The sequence below is a fragment of the Cricetulus griseus genome, chromosome 3 (genome assembly GCF_003668045.3).
Source record: "Cricetulus griseus strain 17A/GY chromosome 3, alternate assembly CriGri-PICRH-1.0, whole genome shotgun sequence".
In the NCBI taxonomy this organism is placed as follows: Eukaryota; Metazoa; Chordata; class Mammalia; order Rodentia; family Cricetidae; genus Cricetulus; species Cricetulus griseus.
The window spans coordinates 142,658,253-142,682,882 of NC_048596.1; the positions used below are offsets into that span (position 1 = coordinate 142,658,253).

At 36.9% G+C, this 24,630-nt stretch overlaps 1 protein-coding gene across 1 annotated transcript in view; it reads right to left on the bottom strand.

Annotated features, from left to right (window-relative positions):
- Luzp2 (leucine zipper protein 2) overlaps window positions 1–24,630 on the bottom strand; it is a 367,538-nt gene that overhangs the window by 332,557 nt on the left and 10,351 nt on the right. The window lies entirely within an intron of this gene.

Here is a 24,630-nt window from a genome sequence, read left to right on the forward strand (position 1 = left end):
CATACAAACAGGGAAGGAGCAGCATGTGAGTTTGGAGCACAGGGAGAGGAATACTAATGGATTAGACACTTGAGCTTTTATAGCTAGTTCATCCTACAATTTTAGCATTCAGCAAGGTAGCACTGCACTATACTGAATTATTTATCTTTGCATACTAAAATGATATAAATCATATCAAACAAACTGCCACAAATAGCTACTAAGTAGTAGCCCTAGAATCCATACAAAAGCAAAAGATTACTTTTTTAAAAAAAAGTATTCTGAGACTCCTGCTGGGGACCTTGGGAAAATATAGCAAAGAGTAGCTAAATGAGACATACTACAAATCAGTGTGAACTATTGCTTTGCTTATATATTTTGTATCAGGAGAACAGAATATTTTTAAGTTCTGAGCATAGTTTTTAAACTACCTCAGAATAAAACACTTTAAGAAAATTGTCTGAGAAGGAAAGAAAATTATTTTATACCTTAGAGGTTTCATTTTAAATAAAATTTGGGATAAGGCTTGTAGGTAAGTATTTAGACAAATAAATGGATAGAAAAGTGTCAATTTCAAAGCAATAGAGAAGCAACAGAATGAATACAAGTTAACTGTTTAATACTAAGATGCATCAAGCATACACCCATGGATACAGTATTCTTAAACATTGGAATGGCTATGATTAAAGGACACAGGTGACAATCTGATACTGACTACAAATTGCCAATGGCAGTGTGCTAATTACAGTAAAACAACAATCATTTTGCCACATGAAACTCATCAAACAAGTGGGAAGAAATGCCTTTACTCCAGTCCTTAAGTCATTTTCATTGGTCTACTTTGGAAACTTAGACATCAAATGTAGGAAAAACTAACATAATGACAGAGAATCAATGATTTAACCTCCATTTTAGATTAAAGTAATTGTAAAACAAATAGTTAAAGAAAAGTCTTCACATACCTCTCCACCCTCTTATGGGCAAGATCATCATTTCCTATTCTTAGAGAAACAGCAGATCAAACAAGAACCAATGGTGCTGAAGCACATTAGACTATATGTTAACAGTAAAACACAATAAACATATTAAGCTGATAACCTAAATATCTGCAGATAAATGGCTCTATCCAAAAAGAAGTACAGGACATGACTTCATCTGGAGCAAACTTTGCCCATAAGAGAATCCAAAATTTTATTTTCTTTCTATAGGTTTCGTAAGCAGCAACAAATCCTCATTAACATAAGGATTGCCTCTGTTAAATCCAACACACAGGTGGCATAGGTATTTTTATAAATAAAACAGTAAAGTTAGTGCATGGATATAAAAAATAAGATGTGTGGGAACTACTGTGTATCTGAACTTTGACAAACACATCAATATTCATGATTCCCATATCTGCAAAGTATTAAACAAAACTTATATATTTAATAATATGAAAGTATTACTGTTAATAATTGTGTTTTAAAGATTTTTTAAGTATTAATTGGTCATGTTTAACATCTGGAAATTGCCATGGAATATTTCAGTGGATTTTCCAGGGTTCTGTGCATAGGGGAAACGTGAAGATAGTTAAAACTTGTAAGTTATTGGTAGCTATTTAAGTCAACATGGGGGAATCCCATGCTCTAGGGCATTCTTTTGAGTTAATGAGTTGCAGTATCAGCTTCCTTGGTCCTGAAGTTGTGAACTTGGCTGCATGGCATTTCTAGCATGGCAGCCCTTGACAGGTGTGAGTCAATTCCTCTGTCTAATCCTTGATCATGTACTTATTCACTCTGTTCCTCTAGAGAACATTGACAAGTTCTATTACACAGTGATCTCAACTTAGGTTCTGAATGTCACAGCATTAATATTCACCATTAAAACCCCAATTTTAATTAAAATTATATGCCTTCCACTACTTTGGTAGTAGAGGGAAGAGACATGTGAATTTTGGAGTTGTTTTGGTAAGATCTTTTTAACAGAGTGACTAATGCACTAAATCATCAGGTGGACAAAGGGTGGGGTCAGATAAAATTGAATGTGGGAGCATCTTGAACATAGCTTCTATGTAAGGTAGATATGGATTGGGTTAATTCAATGAAAAAAATGCGAAGCTACCAAGAGGAATCATGGAGGAGAAACACCAGTGAAACTCAAAGAGGAGGGATCTTGCTGTCACAAAGCAAAGTGAGGAGGCCTGTTGTCAGAGAAATTCCAGAGGTGGCAGGAAGATGGTGTTTATAAACTGTTCTTAGTGAGTATTTGAAGAGACTCAGTGCACTAAAACAGTGAGGACCATGACAAAGTGGTGATCAGACAGCCCAGAAACCCTAGTTTTATAGAACCTGAGCAGTGAGGGAAGTCCTGCCCCTCAGAATTGGCAGAGAGTTGGCAAGTGATGGGAAAACAAACACAGAAACTTTCTTTAGGAAATGTCCTATAGAATATTATTACATGAATCTGAATTCAGACAAATCTAACACCCAAACAGAACATTTTGATAGTCCAAGATGCTTTTTGCTTATACTTCGAATACAATATGATTCTATTTTATATGTGTCCATGCATATATAAACATATTTATAAATGTATATAAACATGTGTTTGTTTATACAGATAGACATATTAAGATAAAATGTGGCAGACTGGTGTTTTACCATGTTAGTGATAATTTCATCAAAATCAAATCACACTTTTACCTGACAACTACTGCAAGTACCAATCAGGTCACGTTTGCTAATGCTGAGGACTGGCATTTAACTTGTTTATTTTCAAAATGGTGAGGTTCTCCTTGGTAAATTAACAACATGTACTCTGCATTTGATTTTTTAAATTTCTCCATATAAGAGCCAGAGTATTTTGATTTAATTAATTGACTGGTACAATGTTAAATCTGAAACCAAATATTACAAACATCCAAATTTTGTAGTAGTTTTCAACCAGAATCAAAATTTTTCAACATAAGGTAAAAATTCAAATACAAACTATTCTTTTTATTGTTGCCAAAGGGTGAACTCCTCAACTTTGTCTCCTTAACCTAGAGACATTTAAGACAAATTAAAATGCTCACTGCTTGCTACACCAACATATAGCATGTATATGCAAGTTAATACTGTTAATTTTCAAAAGGAATATGAAGTATTAGGTAATTTTAAGATTTAGAGGTTCAATTTATGTAGATTGATAGTCTCCATAGTTAAGGTTTAATAACTTGTTTTGCCCTATAAGCTATATTTATAGAATAAACATTCTCACAGCCTCTATTAATTAAAAAAATCATAATATGTAGAAGCTGTTAGACAATCACCACTGAATTTTAAGAAAACTAATGATTTTATTTACACATAATTCAGTACTAGGCAGTTTTAGCCTTATCCGTACTAATTGGTGACCTTAGATGAATACACATTAACTTTGTTAAAGGGAACTGATAGTTGACAGAAAGAGAACGTCTTCACAATGGTCAAGAATAATTGTGTGTGCTCATAATATAGCCTGAACACTTCTCAGAAACCACTAAACACAGATTTATTTTTTTTTTAATTGCTGCATGCCCTGATCACTTTCAGGATGACTGTGATTAGTAGCCACAAGTCAGCCCCTTGGAAAGCAAATACAAGATGAGTTCAAGACTGCATTACTGAGATCAGTAATTTGAACCCCAAACTAAGTATCTGGATGGGGACAGAGCCTGATGTTTGCATTCATTCTGTGATTCTAATTATTGGCTAGCTACAGTGTGCCTGTTACCTCGCCAGCTCTCATGAATAAACACATAATGATGAAAACAATTAAATGTCTGGTAAAGATGGAAAACCCCACAAAATTATACTAATAAACAAACACAATTAGAGATGGGAGTGTATCCTGTGGTGTGGAATGAATGTGCCATGCTGATTTCCAATAAGCGGGGCAGGCACAGATATCTCTGAAGAAGTGGTCAGGGAGAAAAATGGATTTATGTTGATTCTAGCCTCATCAGTATATCTGCAGGTTAACTGTGACAAGCCAGTTCTAGCAATCATTCCCTGCTGCATTACCAGTGCTCATCATCTTTCTGTTACTGAACAAATAGCTTAGTGGCTTACGGAAGTGAGGGGCTGTTTGGTTTTGAGTTTCAGAGGTCTCAGCCTGGAATCAGGTTTTCCTGTGGCTTTGAGTGCAGCAGGGATTCAGAAAGCCCAGGAAGAAGCAAAGGCACTCTCCTCATAGCAGGAAGTAGAGGAGAGGAAGAGGAGGAAGTGACTGGGTCCCATTGTGTCGTTACAATGATAAGCCTGACACAGACTGAAGGCCCCGCCCCATACAGGTTCCCCTGCCTCCCCACCAAGCAATCCTAGGGAAGCAGCTCTTAACATAGGGGCCTTCAAGAGACAAGAGATCAAGACGTAGCAAGATTAACCTCAGCATAGAAAAGATGCGCATCTTACAGAGAAGCTGTTCATCACATGTCCTCATGGCAGTCAGGGTTGCTGACAGTTTTTAATCAACTGTGACGATCCGAGCAGAAAGTCTGTGTGAGGTATTGGTCTATATTTGGGTGTGAACTGTGTGTGAAAATTTTAGTATACTTTAGAATGTCTTTCCAGGAAGTAGATGGTCCAAGATGCCTAGCAGTAGACTGGAAAACAGCTGTGGTAGAGACGATTACGTGCAATATTCTAATGAGGACTAATACCGAGTGGATTTGTCCCCAAGTAGGTCATTCCATGTCTCAGTGAAGAGATGTTTTCTCTGGTAATCACCATTTAAATATGTGCTGTTCACCAGGGTTTATAAGTATGGCTTAAAGAGTCCTGTTCTCCATCACATGTTCTTTACTGGCTAAACTAACTTGGTAATTTCCGTATAATTTTTTCTTTCCTAGAAAATCCTGTACATACATTTTATCTAATATAAAGATCCATGCGGTAAAGACATCTGTCTATCTCACAAGCCAGCGCTCTCCCACGGGAATTATTTCACTCCGTTAATGTCTATTCTCTATTCCTGTCTTATGAAGCTAGTATTACCCGGATGGAAGAAATAGAAAACTAGTTTTGACTGTAAAGATTTTTTTCTCCCCATTTTCAATTAGACTTGAAGTTTGATGAAAGGAAGCTTTTCTATTTTGTCAACAAAAGCAAAACTCTCACACTTATTAGGCTGAGACATATTCTCAATAGCAGTTAGCTAGATCTCAGCAAAGACCTACAGCCAGGAACGGAAGCCCAGCGGGGTCAATCTGTGAAATCCTGCTGCTGATCTCTGTAGACAGAAGCCCAAATCCTCTACGGCTGACCAATTATAAACCGTTCTCTATTCAGCTCCAAGATTTGCTTTTGAAAGTTTTTTAAGACTGTTCCCTGGGAAAATTGTAGAGCTTTCAAGGAGATGAAGAATTTGCAGCGGAAATGAGGCCATGACCTAAAAGCAGAACTGCCGAATGACCCAGTTCGTAAGGAAAGAGGGACGTGCCCGAATAAGGACTGGTTTTCTCAAGACTGGGTTAAGTGTGGATTGTGTGGATTGTGTGCGTGGGAAGGAAGGCAGAATTATAGAGCAGAAAGAATCCAAGAACACAGAGAACTTTGTAGAATATACCAACAAATTGGAGTGTGGGAGAAACAGTAGGTCATGTAGGCTGTCAGTAGAAGAGAAAAGACACACAGACAAAGATACACAAACATTCTTATTCAAATATTCTAAGTCAGTACGAGTAAAGTAATACACTGGGAATTGATAAATCATACGGTCAGATATTTAAAATGTTCTCAAATAATAGAGCTGGAGAGATGGCTCAGGGATCAAGAAATCCTGTTTGAGAGAACTGGAATTCAGTTCCTAGCATCCTTGCCTGATTGCCTACAAGGGCCTCTAACTGCAACACTAGGCAATCTGACTTTGTCTTCAGGCACCTGCACACACACACACACACACACACACACACACACACACACACACACACACACACGAAACTAAATCATTAAAAAAGAAAATTATGAAATATTCTGCTGCTTGTTCAAAAGTAGATACTTTTTCAGTCTTGAACTTGATATGAGGCAATATTTTAATAACAAAAAGTAATTTAACTAATCTATAATGGCCGATGCTCTTTTGCCTTCCATTTGTAAGTCCTAACGATCTATATTCTTATGGAAGTATTAATAAGACTTGGCTATTGTCTGTATTTATGTATGTTTTCATAAAAGTTCCTCAAGAAGATAAGCCACAGAAAGAAAGAGAATAGGAACACTTTCAGAATAGAATTCTCATATGTCAATTTATTAGTTTGTTTTAATATTTCTGTTAGAAAATACACTTATATTTTCAGGATCCTAAGTCAGAAGTTAGGGTTATTTCTGATTTTGTTAATTTGTTACATAAAATTGGGAGAAATGCCACCCAGTGAAATAGAATCCAGTCATTCCAGTTTCTCTTAATTGGAGTCTGTTAGTCAGTGTTCTATTGATGAGAAGAGACACCATCACCAAGGCAACTTTTATAAAAGAGCTCATTTACTGGGGACTTGCTTACAGTTTCAGAGGACAGCCAATTATCATTATGGTGGAGACCTACATCCGGATCTTCAGGCTAAGAGAAAGAAGGGATGAGAGACTGGGCCTGCCATGGGCTTTTGAAACTTCAAAGTCCAACCCCTCACCACGGACATACTTACTCCAACAAGGCCGTGTCTCATAATACTTCTAATCCTACTGAAGATTTCTACTCCCAGGTGACTAAGCTTTCAAATGTGAGAACCTATGGGGCTATTTATTAAAACCACCACAGCACGCCATGTCCAACCAGTTAAAAGAATGCATGCCTAAGACCACAGAGCAGAAGCCCATGCCCAAGACAAGCACCCATATCAGTCTTGTCACTTCGATGAGAACACAGAGGTAGTGGACTCCGAGAAAAACTGACCCCTTTCTTTTGTGCTCAGGAGATCTCTGTCTGGATGTCCAGGTGTGACTTCGTGTAGAAATAAAAACATAAACTTCATTTTGACAATACTTTGAACAATAATGGAGCCCAGGCTTATCGCATACATTTAATTCATCCTAGTAACCATCACAAGATAAGAAATATCATCTTGTATGTTCCTTAAGCTAACAAGCTTCAACAAAACCATTTATAAAATAGCCAAAGAAAAGGAAAAGTGCAAATTTTGTGATCAAATATAACCAAAATCAAAGAGAGAAATGAAAAGCTTTAGTTAATTCTCCATACATCATCTTTCAATATTGTTTTTTACCCTAAAGCATTTAATTAGGAAATTAAATTTGAATTAAACTGGAAAGTTAGCATTCTTTTAATAACTAACCCTATGAAACTAGTTTTTTCTGAGTCCATGAGTCATATCTGAATAAAAGCTGAACAAATTAAGCTTGAGTTGAAAATGATCTGTCAGTATCAGGCATATGCACTTGTGAACTTCCTTCTCTCCCAGTGTCAAACATAACATAAATAATTAATAGATGTTAATTGATTTATTAACCTTAGATCCTGAAGGAAGTGTGGTATCCCTAGCAAAACAATTGCCTTAGGAAAACAAAAGGAGCAGATCAACTCAAATACAATTATTAACAGGTTCTCAAGCAGCATCTATCATCTATAAACATAAAGAAAAGCATGGGAGGAGAATGGGTGAAGAACAGGGATAGCTTGGGCTACTGACTGGGATCATGCAAGTAAGAACCAAAACAATGGCAAATGATATTATACAGTATGTACCCATTTGAAATTGTCATTTTTGAATGGCTGAGGACCACTTGCAAGTAAAACTCTGTACCACGTCTCTCCATATGCTTTTATTTCTTTGACTTCCTATTGTTAAGCCAATTCTTTATCACTGAATATGACTCTCTACACCTTGAATTTGTTATATTTCAGTCAGAATAAATCCCTGGAGAGATACCCAAACACTACAAGTGTCCACCGTGACTCCTTTCTATTCCAGTTCATGGCTTTTCTCTTTTCATTCATTCAGTAATTGTTGAGTATTATTTTAGCTTAAGACTATTTCAGGTTATATGTCTGTGAAAAACATGCACAGGTTTTGGGTGAGTGTGAGTCCTACATTCTGTGAAATATGCCTAAGAATGCAATTATGAAATTTCTGAGTTACAGGATAGATAATAATTGCACAGATAACTTTTTAAAGAAATGAATATATATTCCTGAAAAGTGGCCATTTAACACTCATACCAATGATGTGTACATGGTCCAGTTTGCTTGTTCCTTCCCAGCAGGTGGTATTGCTTTGTGTAATTGTATTTCTTCTGAGTGGTGTGCAGTGTTATCATTTCATGCTTCCTTGATAGATTGTGATGCTGAGTGTCTTTCTGTACTCATTTGCCATCCATCACTTTACTTTCTGGTGGATTTCATTCAGTTTCTGTTTTTCACTCATTTTTCTTATTGCATCATTTGATCTGTCATCTGTCTGTCATCTATCAATGTCATCTGTCTATCTATCTATCTGAATAGTGCATGAAGAACAGTGCATGAGGAATATACCCTATTCTTAACATTCTTTATAAGTCTAGATACTAGCCCATTAGTGGATAGGTGATATTCAAGTCCTCTTTTGGTTTAGCCTGAATTATTTTTACTTGCAGCTCCTGTAGCTGTTGAGACAAAACTTTCCAACTTGATCACGTGAGATTTATCATTTTTTTCTTTTATGAAATGAGATTTTTGGTGCCAATTTTATCAAGTCCTTGTTTAGGTATTAGTATTACAAGTGAATTTTGATTCAGATATAGTTAACTTTGAGAATCACAAAAACAGAGTACAACACATTATTCATCTTTGTTGTTTTGAAACAGGGTCTCATTATACAGCACAGGTTGGCATAGAGCTTATGATCCTTCTCCCTATAACTCAAATTCTGTAACTACAGAGATGGCCATCTTATAAGCATATTCTTTTGTCTCAATGATTGAGAATACTATGGTCACGGCTACAATAACTATCTATGAATATGTGCTTAATTATATATATACATGTATACTTAAATATGTCTATGGTATCTGTTAATCTAGTTGAGACAGTAAGTCATTAAAGAAACAAAGCCAAAGTCAGTGTAGTTGCTGAATTACTGGAAGAAGGTAATATGGATAGGGACCATATCACATGGTTGTCAATCCACATTTACATAATCCTGAAATGACATTGCAACCCGAGTGCACCAATCAAATGGAATGTGAGTAGACAGGAGTTTTGGCAGCTCTTTTTCAGCACAACTTCCTAGTCAGAGGAGGCACAGCTGCATATTGTGAATATAAGCAGAGGAAGTAACCGCAAGACAATAGAAAAGAGGGTGGCTTCTCGTGGACATTTCCCTTTTATATGTCCCATGATCCTTGCCTTCTCAAATAAACCTTGAAAACCACAGGCTTCACATCCACTTGGTTGCAATCAAGGACATTATGTTTCAGAGTGGTTCTAAGATGGTGTGGTGTTCAAGCAAGATCATCCTCTCATTCCTCATTCACCTGGCCCCTGCCCCTTCCATTTACACTTTTAACTGCCATTAAATGTCTCATAATTAATCATGTTCTACCCATCTCTTGTAACTGTAGTTTCAATTGCTTCCACTGCAGATACTGAGCCAAGGAATCCAAAATAATCATCACCTGAATTATGCACCATGCAATCTCTGACTTAGGAAAATCATGCTTCTCTGTGTCACAGACACTAAGTAAAAGGTTGATGGTATCATCCATGCTCCTTCTGAGCTCATGATTAGAAGAAAAACTACTTTTTCAATTAGATGACTCAGAGTCAATAGAATGGACACTTCCCAAAGAAGATCTTTTGACAGCATGTTTCTCAGCAGCTACAGATCCTACAGGGACACAGTATCCTTGTAGGTGGACTGTGTATTCCTATGCCAGTCACAGTGCATATCATTGAGTGACTGGTGTTGGGGACCAGAGGTGGTCATGACTCAAATTGTGATATGAATGCACAAACTAATTTCCTTAAATGTGTTTTAATACAGTATTTTTGTAATGAAAAATAGCTTTAGGTGGGATGATAGTTGTGCACGCCTTTAATCCCAGCACTCAGGAGGCAGAAGCAGGCAGATCTTTGTGAGTTCAAGGCCAGCCTGGTCTCCAAAGCCAGTGCCAGGGTAGTCTCCAAAGCTGTGCAGAGAAACCCTGTCTCAAAAAACAAACAAACAAAAAAACAAAAAAAAAGAGAAGAAAAAAAAAGGAAAAAAATAAAAGAAAAATTGCTTTACTGTGTTCATAATTTGGCTGGAAATGATAGAACTGGCCAGCCTGGTTTCTGAAATGACTCTTTAGGAAGAGTACACCAACAAAACAACAGTTCAGCAATCTAAGACAAACTTAACAAGAAGTGGCCTTTAGAATCAGTTCCACAAAATTGTGTGGCTATTTTTGCTTAATCTTCTGTTTCCTGATTAAGGCTATCATATGATCTGGTGTGAGCTTAAAGATACAGACAACTAGGAAGCCACACCTTGTTGTGGAAGTCTCCATAACAAAAGCTGATTCTGCATCTTTACAGCATGGTGCTTCTTTGGTGGTCTCTGCAAAGTATTCAAATATCCCCATTGACATCAGCTGAGGTCACCAGTTAGAAAACCTCCTGGCAAGTTAGTCCAAATCCTACACTACCCCAAACCAGTCCCTCTGCATTGTCCAACTTCTTGTGTTTTAGTAAAGACAAAAACAAAACAAAAAGACAAAAAACAGAAAGAGGCATCTGGTTACCTATCATCAGTAAGTAGAAACATACATGCTACAACACATCCCTAGTATGATCCATTCAGGAACATGTCTCATCACTCAGAATTCCTGATGGCATGAGCTTTTCTGGTATTCAGTGGATGAGCCTTTTCAGAAAGGGAAACCTGAATAGATAAAGAAATGAGCCATCTGTTTTGAATGGCCAAGCAGCTGTTAGTTTTTTGTGATCTGCTTCTCTGGAGCAAAGTTATTAAACTGCTAAATCCAAATATATTTCCTCTTAATTAAACTGAGTGTGAAGACTTCCACGGCAGTGGAATAGCAAAGTGGACAATGATGGAATGATTAATGATGAAGGTAGCCTATGTTTTCATGGTTCATGACCAAGTTTTCTCCCTTTAACCTTGGAAAATACTTTCTTCCCAATATTGCCTTAAAAATTTTCCTGCTTAGCTTCATCTTATCATTCTCCTGTCATTATCTACAAGTGCCTTGCTGTAGACAAGTCTACTTTCCTGAAATGTTGCAGCAGCCAAAGTCCTCATTCACATAGGTATTTAAATCCACAAGCATGCTGCTGCTGAGTAATTGAAATGTGTTGCCTCCTCTCAGTACAGGCCTCCTTCTCTCTGGAGTTAACCACATAGATACTGGAGTCATCTTATTATAGCCCTGAAAACTTTAGGAGTTATCCCAGAGTGTGGGGGAATATCAGTTTGATGATAGAGATATCTAGCAATCTGTGAGAGGCAATATGCAATACCATATTAGAAACAAATATTCATCTATGTATAGAATTCATTCATTCAAATACATGACATATAATAGACATTTATGGATTGATCTTCTCTTCTAGATCAGAATGTACACTCTATTTTTGATGACTTTGTAACAGTTTCAGATGCACTTTCTTACCAGGTATTCTAGATTGTTTTTTAAAGCTCAGGACCAACAAAGAGAATACCGAATCTGGGCTACATAGTCCTGAAACATTGGATCTTTACCTATTTCATCTTAAACCTAAAGCAAATTACAAATGACTCTTTTAGAACAAATGTAATGATTTCTTTGTCAAAACTTAATTATTATTATTATTATTTTTATTATCAAACTACAGTATTGTAGTTTTCTTAGAAGAAATTTGGGTGCAAAAAGATTATCAAATGTTATTTGTTAAATCAGTTTTCTTCCATGAAACTAAATACTACAGTAGCAAAAAACTGGCTTCTTTGACGTTGCTACCTCAAGTTTTCCTAAATGCATTTCCTTAAAGATACTTAAAGTATTATTGACATATTGGCATATATGGATTACCTCAATTTAAACATTTTTGTTAGTCTGACTTTAATGAATTTCTCTTTGCTCCCACTAGGACCATAATTCAATAAATTCTAGTTTGGTATGAGGGAGGGAGCTATGTTCTAGATAGGTAGCACTTGTAACAGACTGCTTTATTTAGTATTGACAGTTCTGACACTATGGAAAGACCCAACTTTTTAGGAGACATCATGCAGATGTAGTTTCATTGCCCATTAAAATATGCGATGTTTACTTCTGTGTGCCAAATGAACAACATTATGGATGTCTTGACAGTACATAATACATTTTTTCAAGGTGTGCATGAGGTTGTGAGCACAGTAAAGCAGCTGGTGCCCCAATTACATATAGTCATTACTCAATATTCTGACAGCTCAGATAGATCAGAAGGGGAAAGAAAGACAAAGTTCTTCTTTTTGTGGAATAATCTTTTTGTACACTGTGAAGATGTGTCACTTGGATTGTTTTAATAAGAAACTCAATGGCCAATTGCTAGGCAGGACTTTTGGTACAGAGAGGACTCTGGGATGAAGAAGGATGGAAATACATCGAGAGACAGAGCAATCAGGATGAGCACTATAGAGATGAATTAATAAAGGCACAAGGTGAAAAGTAAATGAATAGAATTGGGTTAATTTAAGTTATAAGAGCTAGTTACAAACAAGCTTAAGTTATTGTCTGATATTTCATAATTAATAAGATGTCTCTGTGTCATTATTGAGGAACCAGCATTCCCAATGAAAATGTCTGATTATATATGGTGCCCAACATGGGGCCATGTATATCCACACAAGGCTTGAGAAAGCTTTTTTAAAAAAAGTTTAAAACACTGAGTCAAACACAGTGTCTTGGCATATGGCTTCCTGGTGGCCAGTGTCTCTTGGGTATGCTCAGAGGACAGAGACTGCTTGTAGTCTGGAACCAGCCAGTAGTACCATGCACCATGTGCTAAACTGAGCCAAGAAGGCTGAATAACAATTTAAGATTTGTGTCACACAATCAGAGAACCCTCCAGATTCTAGGTAAAAAACAGATCTACACAGAAAAAATACTCTAAACAGTTCACAGTGTGTTTTTAAAAAGTACATAGGCCTGAGAAAGAAAAGAAAATATAGACAGCCATAGGGGAAAAATTCATATATAACAAAAAAAGGTTTTAAAGAGAAAATAAAATAATAAAAAGTAAGCTACAGAGAGATGGGAAATACACAGGGAGTTTGGATCCTTATAGTGTTGTATTGACTTTAATTTTTTTACTTTGATTGCTGATGAGCAAACAATAGCTGCTGAGAAACATTGGATTATAAAAACTACTAAATTAAACTAACCTATATACTTTTAAAATTTCTCAACTTCAAAATGGAAGTCAAAAATATGATACGTTGGGGAAGAGGTTATGCTTTTGTTTCCACAAAAAATGAATGGCTGTGGATCCATTCAAGGTTGAATCACATTTGATGGGGGAAGGCCCCCTGAAAATCCTGTCTATGGGCATAAAGAAATAAACCTAGCAAAACTACAAGACAGGTGACATATATTTAACGAGCTCAAACACAAAACAAAAGAATTCTCTTTGGTTGACTTGTATGCAATACATAGTCCATACTTGTGTTAATGCAGATAAGTATGTTACCTTTTAAAGTTTGTGTTTTTAGAGCAATGGGACCAGATACCATTGAAAATGGGCACTGCAAGTAATCCAGCCTCTCAGATTGCCTCTGCTGCAATTTCCTCAGAGAAATAATAGCTTCTGTTAGTTTCCTCAGCATCCATGATAGCTTAAAGGCTGCTGACTGAGATGGTCCAGTCCCACAGATTATTCCAGTCAGGACTTCAGAGAAGTCTTGTACTTTCCCATTACATAAAAACTGGATGACAGATGATACAGCTAGCTCTCAGGCAATACTATATCATTTTGTGATCTTTGAGGGAGTTGATGACTAGGTAATTATAGTTTCCTTAGTTATCATAGAAGGTGAATTAGGTAAAAAAAAAAATTGGACACACCAAGATAGGATTAATAATGGAGTATTTTCTCTGAGTTTGCCAAATGCAAATGTACTGGATAGTGCAAATGTAATTCTTACTTGATAATTATTTTTATTGTATATAGTTTCATTTTTAAAGTTAATATTGTTCTTTTCTATTTCAACAATACCTAATAACTTGTCTTATTGCATATTGTCTTACTGTTAGAGATATAAACTTTCCTTTTTATTTCGACAAAATGGGGAAATATTGTGGAATATTCTTTTTGTATTTGTGAAGATGTATCACTTGAATTGGTTTAATAAAGTACAGAACAGCAAATAGCTAGGCAGGTTTTTCAGGGCAATGAGGACCCTGGAAAGAAGAAGGGTAGAGATGCCAGGAGATGTAGAGTGAACAGGATAGACACTACAAGGTAATTAAACCATGAGGCAAAAAATAATATAAATGGGTTAATTTTAGTTACAACAGCTATTTAGAAACAAGCCTAAGCTATGGGTCAAGATTTCTTAATTGATGAGAAGTCTCTATGTCATTGTTGGAGAGCCAACAGTCCCAATGAAAAAGCGTGATTATACTTCTTTTTCCTTAATATCATCTTTCCTTGCCCTTGAGTGTAAGCATTCCTACTACCTCCTAAAATTTGGAAATCAGCTGACTGCATATCAAGCCAGCACAATTGTCACATATTTAGAATCATGGTGAATTGTACAGGTTCTCTTGGTTCTTCAGGAGATGACAGATGGCAAATGGAAGATTCAGGAACCACATAGAACTTATAATCCAGAAATTCATTTTCTATAGTAAATCTCTCACATGAACACATGCACAAGCACATTGTGAAAGCATGTGCCTACACATACACATGTACACACACACACACACACACACACACACACACACACACACAGAGAGAGAGAGAGAGAGAGAGAGAGAGAAAGAGACAGAGCAAGAGAGAGAGAATTTGTCTCTCTCTCTTTTGTCTTAAAACATAACTCTGATCAAAGTAGATATGATACTGACATATATTGTTTCAACTGGAAGGTAAAATTTTGTACTTTGAGAGAAGAAAATATCATTATTGAGATGTGACTCAAATACTCTAAATAATCCACGACTGTTAACTTTAAGCATAATATTTTAATGATATGCAGGTGATAACATCCATTCTGAGTCAATGTTTTGAATATATGATTTGGATTTTTTTCATAGTATAAAAATAATTGCAGACTTGTAAAGTAGAATTCCTATGAATAAAGAAGAGAGGGCAATGTTGTGAGTGGAAAGGTTTAAGTAGGGATGGAGTTGAGAAATTGTGAGAAAGGGGAGGATGGAGAAATTAAAAGCACAGATAAATGAAGAAAAACATGGAATTCTGCTGTTTTGTAAGTTAGTTAGAAAACATGGTTGAATAATGCTGCTTCCCCGAATCACTTATTACTAAACAAGATATTTGGGATATATACTCATGAAGTTTAGGTCCACAGACCACCCTGAAAAAATACAACAGACTGTTATCATTACTTTTTGTTTCCCACCAGAATTATATATGACTGTATTGCTTAATGCACTTTACACTTTAGATTTGAGACATAGAGGAATCAGGCTAGAACTCCCTCCTGACTGTCTTACTTCCACAGTGAAGGAAGATGCTATACAGGCTATTTCATAGAGAAAAGTAATCAATGGTCTTAACCCAGCTTTGACTCATGCAAGCTATAATACCAACCTGCTGGGAAAGATGTGTCTTCTAGTGAAAAATCAGCATGCTCGGTATTGTAAACCAGTTTAAAAGTCTGTGACTAGAACTTTTGCATAGAAGAGAGCCTATTGTTATATGGACAAGATATCAAATTGCCTTCTAAATATGTATGATATACTCATACATGCTTATACTGCTTTCAGTCTTAGCCAGACAAGCTTTTGTTTTCAGTGGGGGATGATTAATTCAGAGGCTCATGATAGGTCAAAGTATTGGGAAAAGTTAAGTGTTGATTGCATACCTCTAAAAGGAGTATCTATATCATCCTTTCCAAGGCTCAGGGAACATGTGCAGGGGAGTATAGAAATAGTTTAAGGTATAGAGGAGTACTGTGAAAAGCTCCCTTCTGGACATAGTATGGCTATGGTACTCATGAAGTCACGGCAACAGTGGCTAATTGCTTGAGACTTGCACAAGACAGGAGATGCTAATATTCTATCATGGCTTATAAACCCTCACCCCTGCTTGAGGAACTATAGGCAGCTAATGATTGGTGGGGGCAGTGGAGTCTAAGGCCTTTGTGATACACTACTAGTGCATTGTCTCCACTCATGCGAATAGCCTCCTTATTCACATTCATGCAGTAAATCCTAATTAAATGCAGTGAGCTGAAAACAAACAAAATGTGGAAGTAGGGATACTTTGGGGCAAGAAAGAAAAAAGACTAGATTCAATTGGAGAAAGCAGACCAGAGTCTGAACAGGCACACCCTTTGAGGTCCATATCTTCCTCTAGGGCCCAATTCCAAAGTATTCTAAACCTTCCCCAAAACAACACTACAAATACAGATGAAGAGCAAGTTAAAAACACATGAACCTGTGAGGGACATTTTACAATCAAAACACAGGAGGGCACTGTAATGTGACAGCTAACCAGGTTTAACAAGGCCATGCATCTGTCTAACTTTTCTTCAAAGTGAACAAATGTAACTAAGTCTGGGGAGAGTATAGACCTTATGCCTAAAGGCCAAAAAGAAAAGGATTTGAACATTTTTCACTGGATGAAGGCAGAAATGTAATTTGTATAACCAGCTACTACTTGGATTTCCTCCACACAAAGGATGGACGATTAAGTCTTGAATGAGTCCCTCCTGGGGACCACCCGCTTGTCATTTCCAAGTCAAGTTTGTAAGGATTATGAAAAGAGTCCAGGCTCTTAATTAGTATGCACACAGACAGGTATGTGTCTAAATCTCCTACAGGTATCACTTTGGAGATGTAATGTAAATTTCTAACTGATTAAGAGAATCTTATAGTATTTGCTAAGACAATAAAATGATATGAAGATTTAAGGCAGTACAAAGGCCAATGGAGGTGTTTCTGTTTTGCTGTTGTTTTGTTTTGTTTTGTTTTGTTGTTTTGCTATCTCTGGCTATATGACATGATTACCATGCATCCCTGTGATTCTCCTTCCTTTCTCCATGTTGATCCTGGACCTTAGAACATAAGGTTGTATTTCAGCTTCCTTTGCTTTAGGTCCTGTGCTTTACTTACTCCAATGCAGTTCACTTTGGGGCTTGCTGACTCCATGTTGTTTCTATATCTGGCCTAAGAGCAATTATCTCATCTCCCTTTCTTGATTATAGTCCTAAACAACTGCAGAATGTGTTATAAACACAGTATTCTGAGCTGGGTTAGAACTGCCTGGTGCATCCCTGACCTTGTTCTTGTCCCTTCCTATGAAGGTAAAGTTACCCATGAATTCAGTAAAGGGCCTGCCTGGCTTAACTCCTTTCCACAGGAAGCAGGATGTTCTTCAAAACCTTTCCCAGTGTCCTCTGGAGTATGTCAACCAGGATTGCAGTGGAGAAAATGGGGAAGGTGCAATCAAGATCCCATATCCTCTGGGAGGGGCCTGCTTATTTTTTACACAAGATTTAGTTTCTCCTTTTCCTAGCGGTAGTGAGCAAATCCTTTAGACAAAACTGGCTGCTTGCCAGTATTACTGTCTCACTACTCAGAAAGATAGGTAGCCAGTGCATGGAAATCTGGAGTAGTCTGGGATGCAGTGAACTCAAGTGTATGCCATCATTTTTCCTGTTTACCATGGATGGGTTTTGCTATTCTGAAAGATGGAGGGAATCCTTTTGGGTTTGTTCATTAGTGAGCTTAGTATTGCCAAAACCCCCTAACTTCCTGAGCTATTAACAATTGTGCTGTAGTATCAGGGCTTCCTAAACCTAGTCTGGCCCTGATTCTAATTCTTATATAAACAGACTAATTACACTTCCCTCAACATGGATTAATAACACAACAGCAGAAAAATGTGAATGAGAATTTGGAGCGAGTATTCCAATTTCTGTCCAGTGTTAAGAGTTCTGCTATTATTCTTGACTTATAGAAACGTAACTTCCCACACATAATACTGTGCATTTTCACAAATTTTGCAAGGTCCTTATGTGTGTGCTTCCTCTGACAGGAACTCCATCATCTCAGCTGGTTTGTCTTGCAGGAATAACTTCACAATGCCATTCAAATCTAACTGCACACACAGCTATCCCTATATAGCAGTGTCCTCTGCCTTCCCTTTCTGCCACTGGTGACTCCATTTCCAGTCATAACAGTAGTAAGTGGAGTAGCAAGTGCTATGCATTTAATTCTGTTTGTGATAATACCACTGCAATATGACAGCTGTTTTTCTACCAGAGTCCCCACTTACAAAGATTCAGGACTTCAAAATCCTCTAATTCAAATTCCCTAAAAATTAAAGGTTTCCAGATATTAGGGATTTTATTGTTAGAGTCCTGAAAGGCACTTAGCTGTGCAGCTCCTGAAGTAAATTTATAAGCCAAGGAATGTGATTAACTAAAGAAATCAAATAAAAAGAAAGCATTTGTAAGGTTACCTGACACCTGGGCTTGCTGCTGCAAGCTAGCTATTGAACAAAAACAAGCACTGTGCAGATTAGATAGAAAATTTCCTAACAAAATCCACCACCCACTTGAGGCTCCTATCACCAAATTAATACTCTCAAAACTCTATTAAACATATTCAACAAACATGTCCTTTAGTACATTTAGTACATTTCTGGATGTTTGATCAAGGAAAGAGAGTTTTCGCTGGCTATGTATACAAAGGATGTCTTTGGGGTGGCATTCTATGTTCACCAATATTATGAATTTAGACTGCCTTTGGGGAAATAGTAAGGTCAGATATTTTTCCACAACTAATGAAAGATGTTGAACATCTATTACTTCAATGATAAACATGTTAGGATTTTACAGCCCTTGGCTTAACTTCATATCCTGCTGCTAACTAGGAAGCTGATGCAAATCTCTTAACTATGGATTAGGTAAGATGAATTATGTAACATACTAATTACATGAGGTGATATCTACTCCCTAAGTACTATAATATTATTGTTCTCATTTATTAAGGTTGTCTGTTTAGTGATAATTATGAAGCTTGAAAAACTTGGTTCCTTCATTTGAAAGAATCCTTCCCTTACAGCAATATTCTTGTTTCCAAGTCAGAAGAACCTCATTGAAAATGTGTTAAGTTAGCATCTGATGTTCAAAGAAAATTCCCAGAGTGCCATGTTTAAATTCAAATGTTGGAGCACAGCTTGGTTTGCAAGCCTATAATATCAGCATTTGGAAGTCTGTGGCCAGAGAACAACCTAGGCAACTTAAAGATGGAAGATGAAAAGGAGGAGGAGAAAGAGGAAGAGAATGGGGGAAGGGATGGTAGACTATGAAGAGGAGGGAAAGGAGAAAGAATAAAGAAGGAAAGAGCATAATAAAAGTCAGCTCTAGAGCCCATACAGAGTCACAGAGTTTCTCTATCGTGAATGGCCACACAATTTCACAGCACAAATTATGACTTAGTCATACATCATATCTATGTAAGACATGTACACACCCTACATGAATAGTTTTATGGGGCTGGTGAGACATATCAATGAGTAAAATACTTGCTATATGAGCCTGTTACACTGTGCCCTCTCTGGCACACACATGCACACACAAACACACAGTCAGACACACGCACATACAGACATACACACAGAGACACACACAGAGACTCATAACACCCTATTACTGTTACTACTACTACTACTATTTGAAAGAAATAATTTTCTAGTTTGCAACCATTTCCATAGTTCAGTGCTAAATAAATGTAGCACATTTCAACCAAGTAGAAGTGGGGTTCTGTTTTTGGAAAAAGTATCTGTTATTCTTTACAACAGGACTTCAATTTTGTTATTTTTCCAGTACAACCTACATAAACAGGCAAAGGCCTTTCAAGACTGCATATCGAGTAACATGAAAGACTGAGATTCAGTATCAGGTGGGCCACCCTCTGCTTGGGACAGCCTCCTCTGCTTGGGCCAGTCTCCATAGACAACACTTCCCCTTGGAAATTTGATCTCAAATTGTACCACCCATGCAAACCTACCCTGAGGTCTTAAATTCTTTAAAAAATCTGTAAGACCCAAAATAGTCATGGACAGTTGGGGACTGTCATTAATAAAACTTCATCTTAATGCTTTTACACAAGGTGATATTCCCCCAGGAATTTATTTCTCAAACAAAAATGTGAGTTGAAATTCCTCTTAGTTTTGAAAGAAGCTAAGTCTAATTTAACAGTAATTTACTTCTGTGGCAGCTTCCCTGAATTTCTCTTTCTGACTCCTTGAGGTAGAGAATTCTACTCTTCCCTTCAGATGGCAACCTTCTACAGGAAGGGCCTTGGCTATGTATCTCAGATCCTTGACAATTAAGGTTATTTCCTGTAGTATTTATTTGGCCTTTGGTAGATTCTTTGTAAGTATTATTTTAATGAACTTACTTACTATAGATCAACCAATGATCTAGTTATTCCTTCTAGTGGCCCAAAAGTCAATCATAACTAGTGATCTTGTTGCGCAGGACATAAACTGTAGTAAGAGAATAGGTTTCAAAGGGTGTGACCTCCCAACAGCTATCTACCTCTCATGAGGTGATGAAACAGGCAAGCCTTTCCCCTCCTTTCTTGCTTTCTGTTCCATGAAGCCATCTTTCTTTTGTTCATGCTCTTTTGAGGAAGTCATCCACTGTTAGACTTCACCAGAGACTGAACCATTGCAGATGCACAATGTTGAAGTTACAGCCTTCAAAATTATGACCCAGTAAATCCTTTTTGCTTTGTAAAGTGTCTGGCTTCAGACACCTTGTTATAGCAATGTGGGAAAAAGAACAAAGCATTCTTCTCATTCTATTATACTATGGATGAAGAATCAGAGAAGTTCTTTTCTGTCTGCCTTTATGGTTTTATTCCCCTGAATGTTTCTGCCAGTTTGTCATTTTTATTGACGGAACAAAAAGAAGAGAAACTTCCTTTCAGTATTTTGCATCAGTGACACATCATACATGTCTGATGAGTGCAATGCTCACCTCTCATCTTTAAAACATTCTGCCTCCATAAGACTACTCTATTCCCCAGCCATATGAGCTTGTTATTACATCCCATAGCCTAGGAGCCCTGACTGTACTTGCCAAAGGCACATTTCTGGCACACATCAAACACTCCCTTAGCTCAGTCCATGCTTAGTCTTGCACATAGTATTCTGTTGGAAAGCCCTTATTTTCCTAGTCCATCACCTTTCCATTGAAAATTTGGAATAAACACTGTATACAATCATTCTCTGAAAGGTCACAGGGACAAAATGACTGCTGATGTACTGAAAGAAAAATTGATTTATGCCAAGAATTTATTGTATACTTGGTGCTGATAAAATTAGTTGATTGATCTTCCATGGTACAACTTAGATTTGGCCTTTCCTTTGCTTGCAGCTTAAGAAAGATGTTTAAAATTTAGAGCCCGGAAATGCTTTAAAAATTCTTCTATAATTAGAAATTGAAAATGCAGGGTTATATAGGCATGTAAATATTGATAGATCTGTCTTTAATATCAAAACAGGCATTAAACACTATATATAAACATATGCACACATACAGGCTTACACACACAGATGCTCTTTGGTTTGTGATAAAATTTCTTCTAAACCAAAAACACTTATACTATACCCAGACTATTAAACATCCCAGCTGAGCCTTAAGCAGTATTAGGACAAATGTTTTATTTGATTTGTTGTCGAAAAACCATCCAACACCAATCAGTTGTGAAATTTTTGAAAAACTTATGTAGTTTATTAAATGCATGACTGGTAATGGAAACACCTACTGTGCTAGTACCCACCATGAATGTGTGTTAAAGGGCAGTGTTCGTTAAATGCATACCTAAGCTTGGCTCTGTGGTGATGTTGTGTGTTCTTGCCATTATCTTGAGGATAATGCTGATGTATATACACATTTGGTAGAAGAAGGGTGGATGACTGTGGAAATATCTGAGGCTTATGGAAGCTATGAAACTGTATGGATTGTCCACTTACCAACCATGGAGAACTAACAAGCTCTTCATTTTGTATATTTTATATTAAAATTCATGAAAAAGAAATGAATTTGTACCATATTTAAAGCAACAATACACTGAGATTTACTAATAGATACACAACACTGTATTTTTACTATTAAGTAGGCAAGATGTGGAGGCAGGTTCTGACACCAATTTATGAACAGACGGAAAACAAGTGGTGACCAAAGCCAGAATTGCCAAACATCTGGTCCCTTTATTCACCAACTGTCTACATGCAACTTTGACATTGCAAAAGTGGAACTCAGAGCTCATGTTTGTGTCATGCAGCTCCCATCACTAACAATCACCTCATCTATAAGAAGAGGCGATTACTCATTCCTATATGAGTGTTGTGAATATGTGTGAGCATGCACGAGATATTAAGATTGAAATATGAAAAAGTATGATATTATGTCCCTCTCACAAGATTCTTATTGCCCTATAAGGCTGTCATTAAAAAGTACTTTGATGTAATGATTCTAAGTTGCAGTGTATATGGGAGAATTGGTGCATATTAAATTTTCATGCACATTTCCTCTTAAGAAGGAAGACAAACATGCGAAGTGCCCCTCCACTTGGTAATAGAATTAGTCTGAATTGTACATCACAAAACAGCCTCAGAAAAGTGGAAATGAGAGATGGTACACACACACACACACACACACACACACACACACACAGAGAGAGAGAGAGAGAGAGAGAGAGAGAGAGAGAGAGAGATTGAGAGTTTTACCATATGTATATGTATATGTATATTATTTTATTTGGGGGCTGTTACTGGGGATAGAACACAGGACTTTGACCATGCTGTACCACTAAGCAGCATCTCCATATAAGTAACTGTGTGCATTATATGGATATATACAATGTATACCTCCATGTCAATGATTTTTATTTGAAATCAAACCTTACTCAAGTCAACTTTGGGATTAATGTATGAAGCCTGTAAGGGATTAAGTCTAGTGAAGAGGACTAGAATGCTTCACAATGCCATCTCCTGGTCAATAGTAGGAGAGCAACTTCAGAGTTCTTAGGCTTCATATGTTTGTTGTTGGCTATCTCATTGGCTAAGGTTAATGCTGATGCTGTTGTTGTTTTAGACAACATGGTCAAGCTCAAACTCAGCTGAGCTAAAAACAAATCTGTCACTTTCCACATATGTAAATAGAAGGTGAAACCTCTTAATAGATAGGAGGCACACTGATCCCCCTGTGAGCAAGTGTGTTCCTAAGTCATGACACTCATGCCTATTCCCACCAGTCCTCATGCATTTCCCATCAGGCCCTTTGTTTCTGCTTTACTTCCCCCGAGTCTGAATGCTGCAAGTTTTACCTGTAACCATTATTGTCTCAGTACTCCAACGTTGCTGCTTATGCCCATTAAATCATGGGGTCAAATAGAGGCTCTTTATTAATTATGACCTTAAATTTATTAGCTTTTCTGATTCTTAACATCTTAATCTGTAAGGTAAGGACTTCACAAAGTATTGAAGAAGCATTGAATGCAGGAACTCTAGAGAAATTCATCACAAAATTATTATATATGAAAAAACAAAACAAAACATCAACAGCAGCAACAACAAAACTCACTAGCTACTGTTGACTGTTTTAAGAATTTTTACTTGAATATTAGCTCTGCCTAGAATAATATCACTCAGACTCAAGGAACTGGTGATATCAAAGTGTCAACTCAATTTTACAGCCCTATTCAAGCCCTGTGATTAATATTAGAGCAGCACCTGCACCCAGAGAGGGACAAATACAATCATTAGCCATTATGCAAAATAGGGCACACATGAAAGAACTATTCATTACTGATACATAGTAATTTCCTTTCACAGCAGAAATGGATAAAATAAACATTATGGAAAGAATCTTCTGTTGATTTTAATAGATGTGATAGAAGACATTTCAGAGAAAGTTCTATGTTTTTTGTTTGTTTGTTTGTTTTTCTGGTTTTTTGAGACAGGGTTTTTGTGTGTAGCTTTGTAGACCAGGCTGGCCTTGAACTCACAAAGATCCACCTGCCTCTGCCTCCCTGGTCCTGGAATCAAAGTGGTGGGTCACTACTGCCTGGCAAGTTCTGTGATTTTTACTTCCTGCCTTTATTAAGTACACTCTTCAACCATTTTATTTCACTATGTTATTTTACTTCATGTTTTTGAGCGAAAAGAAAACAGAATGATAAAATGATGCAAATTCAATTTAGAGTCAGTCTGCTGGTTTAGTACCATGGACACAATCATCCATCACCCACTTGAGCATCGTGTCAATAGGATTTGAACTTATCACAGGCTTTAAAAAGAGATCAGCCTCATCCCCTCAGTTTGCTTACACCTCAGAGAATGCTATGAGGATTAATCTGATTAAGCGTATTTATTACATACATTGGATTATTTATTTTTCACACAAAAAGAAAACAAATACTGCAGACAAAAATGACAAGGGGAAACAAAAGTCTAAAATGTTTCACTTGCTAGTTAGCTCAGCAAATTTATGCA